The sequence below is a fragment of the Balaenoptera musculus genome, chromosome 20 (assembly GCF_009873245.2).
Source record: "Balaenoptera musculus isolate JJ_BM4_2016_0621 chromosome 20, mBalMus1.pri.v3, whole genome shotgun sequence".
Taxonomy (NCBI): domain Eukaryota; kingdom Metazoa; phylum Chordata; class Mammalia; order Artiodactyla; family Balaenopteridae; genus Balaenoptera; species Balaenoptera musculus.
The window spans coordinates 26,487,131-26,503,591 of NC_045804.1; positions in this window are offsets into that span (position 1 = coordinate 26,487,131).

The window sequence follows — 16,461 nt, forward strand, 5'->3', positions numbered from 1 at the left end:
GTGTCGCCCTGGTGTGGCAGGGGCCTTTTGATCTTCGGCCACTGAACCCCGTACCTGTTGAGTGGAAAACCACCAGTCTTTAATTTAGTCTCTCGCCCTTCATCGCTTCTGGAGAGGGAAGTGAACCTCCGGGCGACTTTGTACAGCGAGGCACTGGAGTCAGACACAATAGCGGGAGTTGGGGCTAAGTGACACCTCTCAGAGAGGAGTATTTTCACCGTCTCAGTTCAAACCCCTCTTAATCCTCACCTGGTTATTGCATCGACCCGCTAACGTGGGCATCAAAATCACCTGAAGCTCTCTAAAAGTAGATTTGCGGGGCTGCCTCCCGTGTGTGGGGCACGCCTGGAATATGCATTCTAACTAGCGCCTCGGGTGGACAGAATTGGCCTCTGTCCCACTTACCTCCTTGAACGAGGTGCTGTGAGTTCAGCACTTGGCCAAGGCGCTACCCGGGTAGGTTTATCTTCCCTATGGCTGTGTAACTTTGGAAGGCGTTAGTGAGAAGGAATCCATGCTGGTTTCAGACCAGCCTGGGCTCGAAACTCGCACAGCCTACTAACAGAGAGGCAGGGTACCGAAACTCCGTGTGCCTTATGTCCTCATCTGTAAAGTGAGGCTAATCACACCTACATCTTAGAGCTGTGGCTTTCCTTTTTTAAAAAAAAATCATAACTCTACAGTGAGAAATATATTTGCATCCTGACCCAGTACACTTATACTCCTGTGAGTGTAAGTGTAAGTGATAAAACTTTCCAAAAACAATACTTACCCTTCCTACCCGTGATGGACTGATGTTTTCTATCCTGTCCTATCTTATTCTTTCTTCCCTCCCTCCCTCTTTCCTCCTTTCCTTCCTTCCTTCCTTTTTTTTTTTTTTTCAATTGAAGTCTAGCTGATTTACAATATCGAGTTAGTTTCAGGTGTACAGCACAGTGATTCAGATAGATAGATAGATAGGTAGATATTCCTTTTCAGATTCTTTTCCCTTATAGGTTATTACAAAATATTGAGTATAGTTCCCCGTGCTATACAGTAGGTCCTTGTTGGTTATCTATTTTATATATAGTAGTGTGTATATGTTAATCCCAACCTCCTCATTTATCCCTCCCCCCACTTCCTTTTCTCGATCATGACTGGCAGTTTGAAGAACACTACCATAAAGGCTTGGTGTGATAAAATACAGAGCAGAATGCCCACTATATTGTAATTGTTGAACAAATGTTACTAGTCTCTTCCAGTCTACCCCTCTCAGATTTAGCCTTTGAAAAAACAAGACTTCAAAAGATATCACTCCTCTAGTTAAATCCTTCATTGGCTCCCTGCACCCTTCTGGATAAAAAGTCTATACTCCTTTCTAGGCAAACAATGTCCTTCACACTCTTTGTGTACCTTTCATGCTTTATCCCCCTCTGCCACCCTATTCTCCTTCCACAAATCCTACCTTTTTGCCTCAAGAAAAGATTCCACAGTTCCTAAACACTTACGCATCTATTTCCCTTCCTACTTTTTCCTTCCTTTTTCCTGGTAAACTCCTATGCATCCTTCATGAACCTGCTCAAAGTCTGAACTCCTGCTGAGCCAGAGCTTTTTACTTCTCTGGGCTGCTCTTGGCACATGCAAAGGGCTTCACTCACTCATACTGCATTGCACACTTTTATTCTTACTTCTTACTTCCCTACTAGACTGTGAGCTGCAGTGGAAGGTTTGAGGCCCATACTAGAGGACCAGCAGGAAATGTATGCTGAGTTAAAGAATGAATATTTGCATAGTTACATCTACATAGGACTTGTTTATATAGACCGTGCATTCTGTTCCCAGGCCATTTTTCAAGTTAAGATTGCTTCACTGTCAAGCCAAGGACTACACCCGGGTTCAGTGACTCAGCTATTTTAGGGTGCAGGGATTTGGGGGTGGGAGAGATGGGGTTGAATATCCTGCCGGGCGGCTGCCAAACCTCTTATGGGATGAAAGCTGGGGCAGCTGTGCTTCTCCTACCCCAGAGGCCCCATCAGGAAGACAGCAGAAGTCGGGGGGAAAAAAAAAGTTTGCATGTGTGTGGGTGGGGACGCAGGGTGCAAAAACGTAGAAGAATTTGCCAGCAGTTCTGAGTAATTTAAATTGCTCTTCCCTTTTCAAGGCTGCCATCTTTTTTGTTCTTACCAGAGGCACAGCCGAGGAAGGGAGCACCTTCTAAGGAGAGGACCCCGTTATACTTTTGTCAGGACCTTTGGTGTCTTTGAGCCTCAGTTACAACACCCTAAAACCACCACACAGTTTTGCTTCCCACAGATGCCCCCAAACTCCACAGAGAGGAAAGAGGCCGGGCAGCCAGCCCCTAATGCCTGCTTTGTCCTGGCTGCGCTTTAGACTCACTCGAGAGCGTTTAATAAATTTTAAAGCCTGGGTCCCATCCCAGGCCAAGGAAATCAGAATCTCTGGGGGTGCAACCCTGGTGACGGTATTAAGAAGTTCCTCAGGTGATTCCAACAGGCAGCCAAATTAGAGAACCACTCGTCAGCCCAAAGATATCTTCCGACGGCGGTGCTCAAGTAAACCACTGTGAACAGTCTGTACCCTCCACCTCTACCCACTCCTGTCCCTCCCCGTCCTGAATTTCTCCCCTGCCCATCCTACCTGCTTCGATCTCCGTGGCCCCAGGGCCAACAGGTGGTTCCAGCTGTGGGTCTCAGCACCAACCAGGAGAAACATCTCTTCCCTGAGTGCATCTGGAGACAGTTTCTCCCTCGGTGATATTTCCCTTGTTTCCAATGCTTTCAGCCTCTTCCTGTTCTAAGTTGTCACTTTCTCCCCATTTCTAATTTATAAAGCTACCCATTCTCCACCCCTAAAATCCCCATATTTGTCTTGTCCACCACAGCACCTTCCACTCCCAGCACATTGCTTGATATATAGTAGGTGCACAGTAAATGTTTGTTCACTGACTGAATGACTGCATCTTTTTAACTTTTTTCCCATACTTATCCCCTTCTCTTCTGAGCCCAGCTTCCTCCACCTCCACTTCACTTCTCCTTCCCTGTCTGCCTCTTAACCCTCTTCCCTCTTCATTTTCCCATGCTTTTCCTGCTTCCTGACATTTTCCTTGTCCTTCTTTTCTGCACGTGGCTGCCCCCATCTGATTCATCAGTACCAGAGAGTGAGCATCTATCCCTGAGGATGCCGAGGGCACCAGAAGGAGGGAGGGATGCCTGCAGAACCACAGTCTGCCCTTAAGAAGCTCCACATTCCTTCTGGGGCCTCCTATGAAAGGAACCACATGGTGCAGCTGGTGTTGGATGTCCAGAAACTAGAAGAATATCAACGTCCCAGCCCTTGACTATCTGTTAATCCTCACTCATCCCTACAACCCAAGCTTTATTGTTATTTTTGAAGAAGACAACTCAGTCTTCTAAAGGCTGCACGTTCTGCCTTAAGGATTTTCCCAGTAGCCTCTGCATCTCCCCTTTTCTTCCTTTGGTTTTCTACATTCTCATCTCTCCTCTTTCCACCTGCAGAAAAATCAAAGTTACAGACTTTTCAAACCATCCCTGACACTCTTACATGCCCAGAGAAAGATTTGATGGACATACACCTACTTTAAATGAACCATTTTTTTTTTCTTTCCCAGGTCCATCTTTGATTTCAATTATCCAGGTTTCCTTTAGTCTTTTTCTGAGCATGAAAAATTAACAGAGGCTGTAAAATGTATCTCCCTATTATACTTTGGCAGCTACCCCACTCCACACCGCAGGTGCACACACACAGCCACCCCTCCTTCTCCACTGCTCAGGGATGCCAGTCCTACACTGACTCATCAGCTCCCTCTGCACCCTGGTTCCCCTGCCCAGACCGATGGCTGTCCTCTACCAACTGCCATGGAATCTTCCAGCAAGGACATTCCACTCATCCTTCCCCCACAGGGTTCTTCCTTTTTCCCTGGTTCTTCCTACTCCCAGTCCCCTTGGGATGAGGTCTGTGGAGACTCAGGAGGAAAGGGCAGTCCCCCCAGGAACCTTTTAGGATGGAAGGCACTGGTGCCCCCTCAGCCTTTGTGTGTCGCCACCAGGGGGCGCCCAAGGCATTGCCAAAAGCGAATGCCGGGTTTTTTTGTTTGTTTGTTTTTTAAAAAAATTTATTTATTTACTTATTTTTGGCTGTGTTGGGTCGTTTCTGTGCGAGGGCTTTCTCTAGTTGTGGCAAGCGGGGGCCACTCTTCATTGCGGTGCGCAGGCCTCTCACCGTCGCGGCCTCTTTTGTTGTGGAGCACAGGCTCCAGACGCGCAGGCTCAGCAATCGTGGCTCACGGGCCCAGTTGCTCCGCGGCATGTGGGATCTTCCCAGACCAGGGCTCAAACCCGTGTGCCCTGCATTGGCAGGCAGATTCTCAACCACTGCGCCACCAGGGAAGCCCTAATGCCGGGTTTTTAACCTTACTGGAGTAGAAAGGCAAGCACGGAAATTCAGTTTAGCAAGCATTCATTGAGTGCCTACTGTTTGCCAGGCTTATGCCCTGATTCACCTGGAAACAGAGTATGTTCTAGCCTCTACAAAGACTCCTTGAAAAGAACCATTTGCCTCTCCAAGGAATCGTTTCCTACCAACCAGCTCCTCTTACTGCCTGGGTAAGAGCATCCTCTCTCCACCTTGACCTCTCCCCTGCACTCAGCCCCTCTCCACCCTTCCTGACCTCGGGACCACAGCTCCATGTCTGCTTCTCTGAGCCCAGGCTTCCCACAGCAGACTGCAAACATCCCTAGGGACACAGAGGGATTGTGAATTTCCCTGGGCAGGCACTTTCTCTTCTGGGTCCCCGACCCCCTTCTGTCAAAGCCTCATCTCAATCACCATCACTAGCCTCCTGAGAGTCCCCCAGGCACCCTGAGTGTGGAGGGTGGGGATTCAGTGAGGTCATTATCTGGGATGCTGGGCTCAGGAGCATGACCTTCACTTGGAAGCTCCAACCCAGCTAGCAGAGACTCGGGAAGTGGTGGCGATAACAATAACAATAATAATATTAATAAAATGTTGGGACCCCCAAAAAAGGCTGTGAAATACTCTCTAATGATCGCTTATATTTATAGATCTCCTTCTCCTCCTAGACACTTCAGAGCCATTGCCCAGTGAATCCTCCTAGCTTCCCTAGGAGGGACAGTTAACCCCATATTTTTTTTTTTTTAACCCCATATTTTATGGCCAGAGAAACCTAAGCCCTGAGAAGGTGAGGGAGTTGGCCACAGTTACACAGTGCATTAATGATGGCAGAATTTGTAAAGTAGCACTCTCCCCTTCCTTTCCTCTATATCCAGACCCACCTAAGTGTGTGTGCCCAGGTACACACACACACGCACACACACATACACATTCTCACTGTCCATCCCAATCAGCCTTGCCAGGGACCTCCACATCTGGGAGAAGCTGGACCCGGGGCAACAAGGAGGGCCATCCCAGTCATGATTGAGGAGGGCTTCTCAGGGCCAGCCAGGGCTCTGGGGAAATCTTTCACTGTTCTGTTGGACGAACCTCCTGTCTGGCAGTGTGCCAGTCAGGACCAAGCCTCTCCAGGCTTCAGGGCTCATGAGGAAAGAAGTGTGGGTTGTCTGGGGGCCCCACACAACATGTCCCCCACTGATAGTGCCAAGGATGTGTTCACCCTGAAAACCAGCATGGATGAAGAATCCCATTAACCCCATCCAGCTGCAATATTAGGGATGGCGATGTGATTCCAGTAAGGAGAAGAGATGTGGTAGTCCTAGGGAGGAAGAAGGTCTCCCGAACAAGAATGGCAATTATTTGGCCTACACAGGAATACAGTGTGGACAGGAGCAAGGGAAGGAGGGGAAATATGCTGCTGGCACACGTGACTGAATCTCAGCTTCACCAGGAAACTATAAAGAAATAAGGAGACGCTTTTTTCTAGTCTGAACTCGGAATGGAAAGGGGGAATGTGCTTTTTTTTTGCAGGAGGGAGTAAGTTTACCTAATCTAAGAGCTTCCTGGTTTACAAAGTAATGCCCTGGAGCAGGTGACGAGGATGAGGGCAGTGAGGTCAAAGTGGGATGACCTGTGGCCAATGTGAACACGGGTTCCAATAGGCTTGGTTGCTGGGACTGGAAGAGTTATACGTGGGTGGGTCCCTACTTGGAGAGAAGAGCAGTGGAAACCAAGGTGACCGCAGCCTGGCCCGGATCCTTCAGGTCACCGACCCTTCTTGACTGGTCCCCACCCACCAGCTCCATTCCGGACTCTTGTCTCACCCCTGAGCCCGCAGGCAGGGCCTGGGACAGCGCCCCTTCCCCCAGCTCCTGGTTTCCCGAGTGAAACTCCAAGGCTCCACATGGCTGAGATTTTACTAGAGCTCCCAGCTGGGTCCCACCTTTGATCTGGCTTCAAAAAATAAAGGGCAGTACCAGGAGGGTAATTTTGCGGACCTCCTGGGAAGGAAGGCAGGCTGGAGGCAGGTCCTGACCAGCCTGGCCCACTCCTCCTCGAGCCTGCAGTCTGAAGGCTGTTGGGGGCCAAGGGAGCAGAGCCATCTTTCCTCTTTGACTCCCCCTCTCCCTGCTGGAGCGCTGACCCAGAGTTAGTCTTCCTTCCCTGCCCTGCCTGCCAGCCAGCAAGAGAAAGGACAAGAGGGCAGTACAGCTGCATCCCCACCTTCTGCCCAGTATGGGGCTCCCCACTCCAACCTCTTCCCTGTCGGGTTGGGCTCAAGCAGTGCCCTGCTTGGACGGGCAGTGCCTCTGTCTCCTCCCCACCATGCCCCTGGCCTGGGGAGTGCTGACCGACCACTCAGGGTGGGGCCTGGCAGTGGGCGAGTCTCTGTCCACCTGGTGGGGCACCCGAGACATTACTCAGTTGGCTGTCTCGGTGCCAGCTCTGGTCTTGGGAGGCTGGACTAAGGGGTGGGGAGCGGAAGCCTAGGCTGTACAGAGGGTGGGGTCGGCCTTTTATGGCGCTTCCTCCCCATCCCTCTCCCTCTGGCGCTGCAAGCCTGGCCCAGGATTTCCATCTTCTGGCAGCAGCCCCGCCCCCTCCCAGTTCAAAGGCTCTGGCTCCTCACCTGTCCCAGGATGCCTACCTGGCCCTTTCAAGTGGTTAGCAGTGTACCCCTCCCCCACCCAGCTGAGGTTTAGGGCTTCTCCATGCAGGTGCAGGGGATGTGGGGGGGGCCAGGGTGATGGGGTACAGAGTCCAGAGTCAGGGATGAGGCAGAAACGCACCCTCGAACCAACTGAGCTGCCCCCAGTGAGGTAGAGCCTAGACACACATAATCCTTCCATGGGTGAGGTAGAAGCCAGAGGTCTGGCGCAAGGGAAAACTGGCAGCTGAGTTTGGTGGGCAAGAACTGAGGGTGTGGAGCTGGGGTCAGGTACCTTCCACTCATGAGAGTCCCAGCTCAGCCTTTTGGCTCATTGGCTGAAATGAGAGACGGCCCCTGAGCACAGGGGCTTTCTGTGTTTCTGTGTCCTTATTGGGCCACCCTTGTCTCCCTTCAGGTAAGACTCCTACCCCATATACACACTCTGAAAGTACTCCCTAAATGTTGAGACTCTTCCAGAACTGGCCAGAACCCACCCACACTCCTGCTCCCACTTCCAGGCCACTGTTGCCCTTTCCTCATCTGGGAAAAGGGACCTAGGAGCACGAGCCCCCCTGTCCCCAGAGGGAGGCCCTCCTGGACATTGTCCCCCTGCCCTCCCCCACATTGCTCCAGGCACCTCTCCCCGACCTGGGGGCAGAGAAGAGTCCAGGGTGGGGGAGGAAGTTGGGAGTCACCTAGACTCAGGTGGGGCGGGTTCCCCGCAGTGATAACCATCTTTCTGGCAGCTCCAACCTGTTCTCTTGGTGAGTAATTTTTTTTCCTAGAGGAGAAAGGTGAAGGCCTTGGTGGGGAGTTATTCTGGCTCTGAAGTGTCCTTGCAACTTCTCCAGGCTCCCTCCAGGCCTTGTGCAAGAGCTGTAAATCTCTCACCACCCACAGGCCTGGGGGGGGGGGCCTCCTGCTGAGACTTTCATGTTGGGAGGTTTTATGCGTGTGCTTCTCAGTCGGGCTCCACAGCTCCCGCCTGGGGCCTCTCCCCAGCCCATAAAAATCCAGTCCCATAAATCTCAGCTGCCCCCCTAGGGGCCGAGCAGCGTTCCTGCCACTCCACCCCCTACCCGTAAGCATCCCCCCAACCAAGAGATAGCAGACACAGAGCAGTGGCAGGGAAAGGGTGGGGGGTTTTCTGGGGCCTCCCTCTCCCTTGCTGCTCTGGTATCAGCTGCTGCCTAGCTGGGTTCTGACCCTGTCACTGGATGATCTCTTGTGGCAGCTTCTAGCACTGGAGGGGCTTCTTGGGGGGGGTCCTTGGTGGGGAGGTCCTTGGCCTCCACTGCCTGCCAGCATCCACCTGAGCCTCCTGAGACAGGTGGCTGTCTGTCTGCCAAGCCCCCAGGGGCAGTCAGAGGTGGCAGGCAGCCCAGTGACTATGCCACTCTCCTGGATCAAAAATGGGGAGCCTGGGACTTTCCTGGTGGTGCAGTGGTTAAGAATCCGCCTGCCAATGCAGGGGACACGGGTTCAAGCCCTGGTCCGGGAAGATCCCACAGGCCATGAAGCAACTAAGCCCGTGCGCCACAACTACTGAGCCTGCGCTCTAGAGCCCGCAAGCCACAACTACTGAAGCTCGCACGCCTAGAGCCCGTGCTCCGCAACAAGAGAAGCCACTGCAATGAGTAGCCCCCGCTCTCTGCAACTAGAGAAAGCCCCCGCGCAGCAAAGAAGACCCAACGCAGCCAAAAATAAATAAATAAATTTATTTATTAAAAAAAAAATTGGGGGGCTTCCCTGGTGGCGCAGTGGTTGGGAGTCTGCCTGCCAATGCAGGGGACAGGGGTTCGAGCCCTGGTCTGGGAAGATCCCACATGCCGCGGAGCGACTGGGCCAGTGAGCCACAACTGCTGAGCCTGCGCGTCTGGAGCCTGTGCTCCGCAACAAGGGAGGCCGCGATAGTGAGAGGCCCGCGCACCGCAATGAAGAGTGGCCCCCGCTCGCCGCAACTGGAGAAAGCCCTCGCACAGAAACGAAGACCCAACACAGCCATAAATAAATAAAAATAAATAAATTAAAAAAAAAATTGGGGAGCCTGAAGAATCGGAAAAGGGGTAATCGTGGCTGAGACCTGGAGGGGTCATGGATGACCTGCATGGTCCAGTGGGTTCAGTAGTAAAACACAATTCGCACCTTCCCAGTCTGATGGGGGAGGCTGGACACTCATCCAGGACTGAGGCAGAGAGAAGGAGGGTCACGTTGCCGGCCTTGGGGTGAGTCTTAGGGCAGGTGCGTGCAGGGAAGGGATGGACACAGGAGGGGCTCAGGAAGGACAAGGTGAGAGCTGCAGAGGGAGCAGGGTGTTTCCCAGTGGAGGAAACAGTCTGTTCGAAGACTCGCAGGGGGAGAGGATGCAGCCTGGGTGGGGGACTTGAGCAGGTTTGCCAGAAATGTAAGGAGCCTGTGCTTGGCTCTGGGCTTCCTGGAATCAGAGGCAGGAAGAGAAGAGCAGCCTTCCTGCTGGAGGTCGGGAGAGGCAAGGTGGGTGGTGGGAGAGAGGGCACCGGGAGAGTCGGATGCAGCCTCTAGGGCAGAGAATTTCCCACTCTGGGGTCTCACTCACCCTCCTGGCTTTTGGGGCTCTCCAGCAGCCCAGGCTTAGAAGGGTTGCCCCCAAAATGGGAGGGGAGGAAGCCTGCTGGCCTGGTGGCTCTGTGCCATCTCTGGCTGAGACCCAAGTAGACAGGTCTAGTCCATTATCTCCAGGAGGAAACAAGGAGAGCTGTGTTCAGCATGGCAACCTCAGAGAAGACCTTGGGAAACCCAGGTTCTCTGCCCCAGAGGGCATCTCACCCACCCCTCCCCCATCCCACCATGTCCGAATTCAGGTGATTTACATCCCATCTCCTCACTCCCACTGCCAAGCTATGACAGTGCTAATGGCTACAATTATTCAACACTTACTACAGGCCAGGCACTGCTCCAAGCACTTTACATACACTTAGCCTCACTTTACAGATGAGAAAGCTGAGGCATAGCGAGCTTAAATAATCACCCAGGGTGCCCAGGATCACCCAGCTGGATAATGGCACAGTCAGGCGCAGCCCGGCTCCGGAGCCCGTGTTCTCCTCCTCTGCTCTCTACCGCAGAAGTAAGGGGTGCTATCACCGAGGCCAAAGCAGAGGGTATCCCCTGCATTCCTCCCGACTCCCACAGAGGCCAGCAGGGGTGGTGTCCTCTTTCCTCAGATTAGGAACAGAATGGCCTAATGTTCTGGTCCTCTCTGGGGGCCCTATGCCTCCCAGGGGATGCCCACCTCAGAAGCAGCATCAGGCACCAGCTGCTGACTCCCACTGGGTGCCCTGCTTCTGCTAGTGCCCAGCAACCATGGGAAAGCTGTAATAACAAAAGTGAAACTGACTCAGCTGGTTTCCTACCCCCACGAGGGAAACGGGGAGCAGCCTTGGCTGGACAAAAACCAAGTAGGCACTTTTTATTGCCCACACTGAGGGTTGTCATAATCCTCAGAGTCCGGCCAGGACGAAGAAGAAGAAATGGGATTGGATGGAAGTCCAAGATGCCCTCAGAGTTCATTCCAGCCATCCCCCTGCTTCCGGGTGGGAGAACTTTCCTTCAAGGGAGGCCTGCCCCATGGAAGTCAGAAGGTCTTTGTGTCTCACAAGAGTCCTTCAGCATCAGAAAGGGGTTTTCACTTGTCCTCAGGGAAGAGGAATCCCAGGTCTGTTTATTCCTAGGACAAGGTCGGCAGGGAGCTAGGTTCATACCTGGGACCCAGACACAGTAGTGGAAGCCTCTGACTGGTGCCACCTTGGATGTTGGCATCAGGGGTCAGGAAATCACTGGTTTTTCAAGTACAGTCTGACTGCTCTCTCATACCATCCATCCCCTCCACTAGACTGAACACTGCTCAAGAAGGTGTCTTCCCAAGAGAGGGCCAGGCCTCATTTGTTCTCCGCCCCTTCCCTCAAGTGGGCCCCCGTTGCTGTCCATCAAACAATGGTTCCGTCTTTGGCCCAAAGGGGGGTGCTGCATACTGGCTAGGAAAGGCAACCATAACCTGTCAGAGCCTTCACTTCCTCATCTGTAAAATGGGGTAATAGTAAGACCCACCTCAGGGGTTGTTGTGAAGAGTCAACAAGAAACTCTGTGTGATTGGCCCACGATAAAGGCTCAGTAAATGCGAGCTCTTATGAGCTCTTTGGGCAGCTGGCAAAAGGGAAGAGACTCCTTCCTGGGCAGCAGCAGAAACCAGATGGAAGGGACTTCCCTGGTGGTCCAGTGGTTAAGAATCTGCCTTCCAATGCAGGGGGCGTGGATTAGATATGGGGAACTAAGATCCCACTTGCCGCAGGACAACTAAGCCCACGTGCTGCAACGAAGATCCCTCGTGCCTCAGCTAAGATCTGACACAGCCAAAAATAAATAAATAAATAAATGAATAAATGTTAAAAAAAAAAGATAGAAACCAGGTGGGACCCCAGCCTCCTAGGTTTAGAGGGGTAGCCCTCAAAATGGGAGTGGCTCTGTGTGGGTCTCTGCATTTCATTGCTTCAGAAGACTGGGGAGGGGTATGGTGGTTTCTTTCTTTTTAAATTATTATTATTATTATTTTTTGGCCGAGCCACGTAGCTTGCAGGATCTTAGTTCCCCGACCAGGGATTGAACCCGGGCCATGGCAGTGAAAACATCAAGTCCTAACCACTGGACTGCCGGGGAATTCCCAGGGGTATGGTGGTTTCTTTGCTAGGGTGGTAGTAGTCTCAAACCCAACAGAGAGGCTCATCCAGCATGGTAGAGGGTTGAGCGTGGGCAGGGGAATGGACACAATGACCTCTCCCAGACCATGCATTCTAAAATCACCTGAAGGAGGGAGGAGGGGAGAGAAAGAGGTGGAAATGCACCCAAGCTGAGCACACACACATCCACCTACTCTGTCATGGATAGAGAAATGCCCCTGAGTTCAGAGCAGTCCACAAGCTGCTTCACACATTGATACTGCCTCTCATCACGCGGAAGTGGGCCTTCGCCTTGACAGATGTTGGGAGGAAAAGGAGGCACTGCTTCCACAGCTGGTTCTGCCCTGAATAAGGGCCTTGGGTGAGCCTGAGCAGGTTGACACATGGCTTGGAGCCAGGGCCCTCAGGCGGGTAGGGCAGACCAGTGGGAGGAGGAGGGAGCACCATGACATTACAAAAGAGGTGGGACAGACCCTCTGCCCTCTGTCTTGGGCTTCCAAGGAAGAAGCAAGTGGGAAAGGGAAGGCAGGGTGGGAGGAGGTGCTCTGAAGCTCCTGGGGGAAAATGCCCTCTCTTCTTCCTTCTTTTTAGTTTCAAATTAAAAGTCACCCCCACTGGGAAAGAAGCCTTTCTTATAAGTTCCCATTGCTCCCTGGGCTTACCTTTGGGGTGATCTGTTTACAGGAGTAGAGAAATGAATGTGCCTGTCTTCCTCCACCCTCCTCCCTCCCCAGGGCTGTTGGCTACGCCTGCCAGTGGGCAGGGTTCTGTGCTCGGTGCTGGGAGTAGGTCCAGAAGGAGATAGTTTCAGGGAGCTCTTGGTTAGACAGGGGAGACATGGCTCTAGACTACAAATATTTCCCAGTCTGAGGGGAAAGACAGAACACATCCCTGATTCATCATCAGAGTCCAGAGACAAGGGCAGACAGCAAATGAATGGAATTCTTGAGGTGGTGCTGGAAGAATGGGAAGAAAATCTAGGGAGGGGGGCTTCCCGGAGGAGAATGTGAAGTAGATTTAGGGGGAGAGGCCAGTGAATGCCATTTATCCTTAAGCTATGCCCATTTATCTGAAGAAGAAACTGCCTGAGACTTCATGGTAAATCTAGGCTAGGACTCCAAATTGCCCCTTTTTCCCAGGCTAGGGGGAGGGAATAAAGATAGGCGTGGAGGAAGGGAAGAGGCAGGCAGGCAGGGCAGGGCGCTCCCAGGGAGGGGGAGGGGGAGCATGTCATTTGGTGAAGTTCCTTCCTGGTCCACGGATGAGCCAAAGTCACTGAAATGAAAAAGAGAGGGACTTCCCTGGTGGTGCAGTGGTTAAGAATCCGCCTGCCAACTCAGGGGATACGGGTTCAAGCCCTGGTCCGGGAAGATCCCACATTGCTGTGTAGCGACTGAGCCTGTGCGCCACAACTACTGAGCCCGTGTGCCACAACTACTGAAGCCCGAGCGCCTAGAGCCCGTGTTCTGCAACAAGAGATGCCACCTCAATGAGAAGCCCCCGCACCACAGTGAAGAGTAGCCCCTGCTCTCTGCAACTAGAGAGGAAGCCTGCATGCAGCAATGAAGACCCAACACAGCCAAAAATAAATAAATAAATAAATAAATAAAGAGAGAGAGAGAGAGGCAAGTTGAACAGGTCCCCGTCTGGTGAGTCAGGGAGCTGGCTGGCCGTCTGATCCTCTGAGCCAAATCCCCAAATCTCTGGAGCTTTAAAGGCTCCCTGTGTACAGCTCTGACCACCAGGTAAGGATCTGCCCCCTCCCTGACCTCCTCCTCTTTCTGCCCTTTTGCTGCACTCTGACCTCCAGAATGGGCCTGAGGGACCCATTCTGGAAGGCTAAGTTACTTCTCCCTCTACCCAGATTTGGGGTAGACCTGGATAAAAATGGCAGGATGAAGAGGCTGTGCAGATGGGCACAGGGCAGGGGTGCCAGAGAAATCCATGTTGCTCAGTCTGGCCACTGCTGGATCCCACTCCAGTACCACAGTGGAATTTAACCCTATGTAAGAGGGTGCCAGGAGCAGGAATATGTTGTGTGGGAGAGAAGGAAGAATTCACTTGGGTCCCCAGACCCCCTTTATGTGGATGCTAACTGCCATTAGAGGGAGTTCATTAGAAGGAAACACTGCAGGGAATTCCCTGGCGGTCCAGTGGTGGTTAGGACTCCATGCTTCCACTGCAGGGGACCCGGGTTCGATCTCTGGTTGGGAAACTAAGATCCCGCAAGCCACGCGGTGTGGCACAAAAAAAAAAAAAAAAAAAAAGGAAACCCTGCAGGGAACTGGACCCTGTGGCTCTGGGTCTGACCCTTTAGGGACATCAGAGAATCCCTTATCAGCCCCTGCTTTAGGGAAGCCCAAGCAGGGCCAGCCCAGGGGGTCTCTTGAAACACTTCCTAATCAAGACACTTGAACTGTCTGGCCTCTCAGGGGGAAAGACCTCCTGAGGTGGCAACTGGGTCATCCCCCTGTCCCCAGGCACATTCACAGGAGTGGGTCTCCTTGGCAGAGCCAAAGGCTCTCTATGTCCCACTCACAACAGGGTGGGACATGGGGGAGAGGGGCAAGAAGTGGGATGTGTGCTCCCCACTTCGTTGGAGGAGAGGAAGGGAGAGGGTATCCCCTGAGCCCCTGGGCACTCTCCCCCAGCCCACAGGAGCTAGCACCACAAGCCTGCGCCTGACTGGCGGGGGGGGGGGGGGGGGGGAGGCTCGGAGCCTGGCTGAGCCCCAGTCTTAGGAGGGAGGGAAGACGGTGCGAGGGGGTGGGATGTCTCTTCCGCCTGGTAGATTAGCGACTCTGAGACAGGAGAGGGCCTGTCACCGGGCCCATAAATAAAGCAGCTGAGTCTCTCCCTCCATCTGTGTTTATCTGTCTGGCCCCGGAGTTTCCGGGAGAGGAGAGGAGATGTCTCAGCACCCCAGCATCAAACGCCAGGCGCGGAGGGGAGGGGGGCAGCCTCTTGCCTCTGCTCTCTACCTCTGTTTCTGCTTCCTCAATCCCTTCCTCTCAGCCCCTCTCTCTTTAGCCTGGTCACTGACTCTAGGAGGCCCTCTGAGACCAGGGGGAAGGAGCGGGTAGGGTGGGGATGGTCTGGGTCTCGCCAGACAGCTCTGCCATCCATCCCCACTGGTGCTGACCCTTCATGGACTCCAGAGAAGGTGCCCTGAGGCCCTGAGGGAGGTGAAGGGCAAGACTCAACAGGCTGCTGAGAGACCTGAATGTGCAAGGCCCTCCCCAGGAGAGGGAGACAGGCCTGCTCCTTAGGATGACGAGGGACCAGGAGGGGACCAGCAAGCAGAGAGTGGCCCTGAGGAGAAGACCCTGCATCTCCCCTCCAGCTCCAGCTGACTCTTCCTCTCAACACCCTCCTCCCCTCTTTCTGCCTCCCTGGGGCCTCGAAACTCCAGGCTGTTCTTAGAATCCAAAACTTACCACCAGGGCTTTTTAAATTGTAGTCCCCAGACCACTTGCATGAACATCACTGGGAAAGGGAAGGAGAGACGCTTGTCTAAACGCACAGTCCTGGGACGTTATAGACTTACTTACTAAATCAAGAGGGGCGTGGGACCTTTTGTTTTAATGAGCATCCCAGGTGATGCTGGTGTAATTCAAGCTTGAGAACACCCGCTTGTGCTATATGAGGGCAGGTTCTCTTCTCCACCACACCCTCAGGGCCCAGCTCAGTGCCTGGGACAGAGTAAGTGTTCAATAAACACCCGTTGAGTGAATGCATTTCTAGATAGTGACTACTCTTTCTTTCACTCCAATTTTCTTCCCTGGCCTCTCCAACAATCCCAAATCCACAGGGAGGGGGAGTTCCAAGTTCCTGCTTTCTGCTGAGGTGGTAACACATCAGCCAGACCCTCCCCCCACCCCACCCCACCCCACCCCAGTGTCACAGGTCTTTAAATAGAATACGTCTGCATTCACCACTGGCATCCACAGAAACACTCTAATGGCAGGGATTTTAGGCTCATGGGCAGGTTGGTGGGGAGCACCCACTGGGACAGGTGAGGTCCCTCAGAGTCAACATGGGGAACCACCTCTGTCACCCAACGACAGGGAGTAATGGTGGGGTTTGGGGCTCCTGTGCCGAGGGCAAGGAGTGGCAGGAGCCAGAGAAGGGGAAACTCACAGAGATGGAAAAGTATAGAAACTGTGTGAAAGAAGAGCCACAGATGGATGAGGTCTAAGGAAGAGGAGAGCACACCTGTTGCACAACTCAGGTCGGTGGCCCCTGGAATTTTCCAAAGGCCCAGGCATCCCAGCCAGGAACACATGAGTAAGTCATTTCTCTCTAAGGCTCAGTTTCTCTGAATTGCAAATTACCATCTCTGGAAAGAAAGGAGAGGCTCTTTCAGATGTGGCATCCTCTCCTTGGCTATCCAGTGTTGCTGCCTCTTTGTATTTTGTTTGCACTGTGTTTGCATTAATTTCATTGGGCCGGACCAATATATGCAGTATACAAATTAATATCAAGTGGCGGGGTTCCAAGGTAAGGAGTCTCTCTGAGGTGAAGACAGAGAAGATGTGGATGAGAGAGGCTCAGGAGGATGCCTGCAGCTCCAGTGGCACCCCCAGGCTCACACTGACAGCTTTTCCAGCTCTGGAGTAGAGAGAGCAGTCTAGGACTTTAGGAGCTCTGGCACTGCAGGCCCCAGGAAGC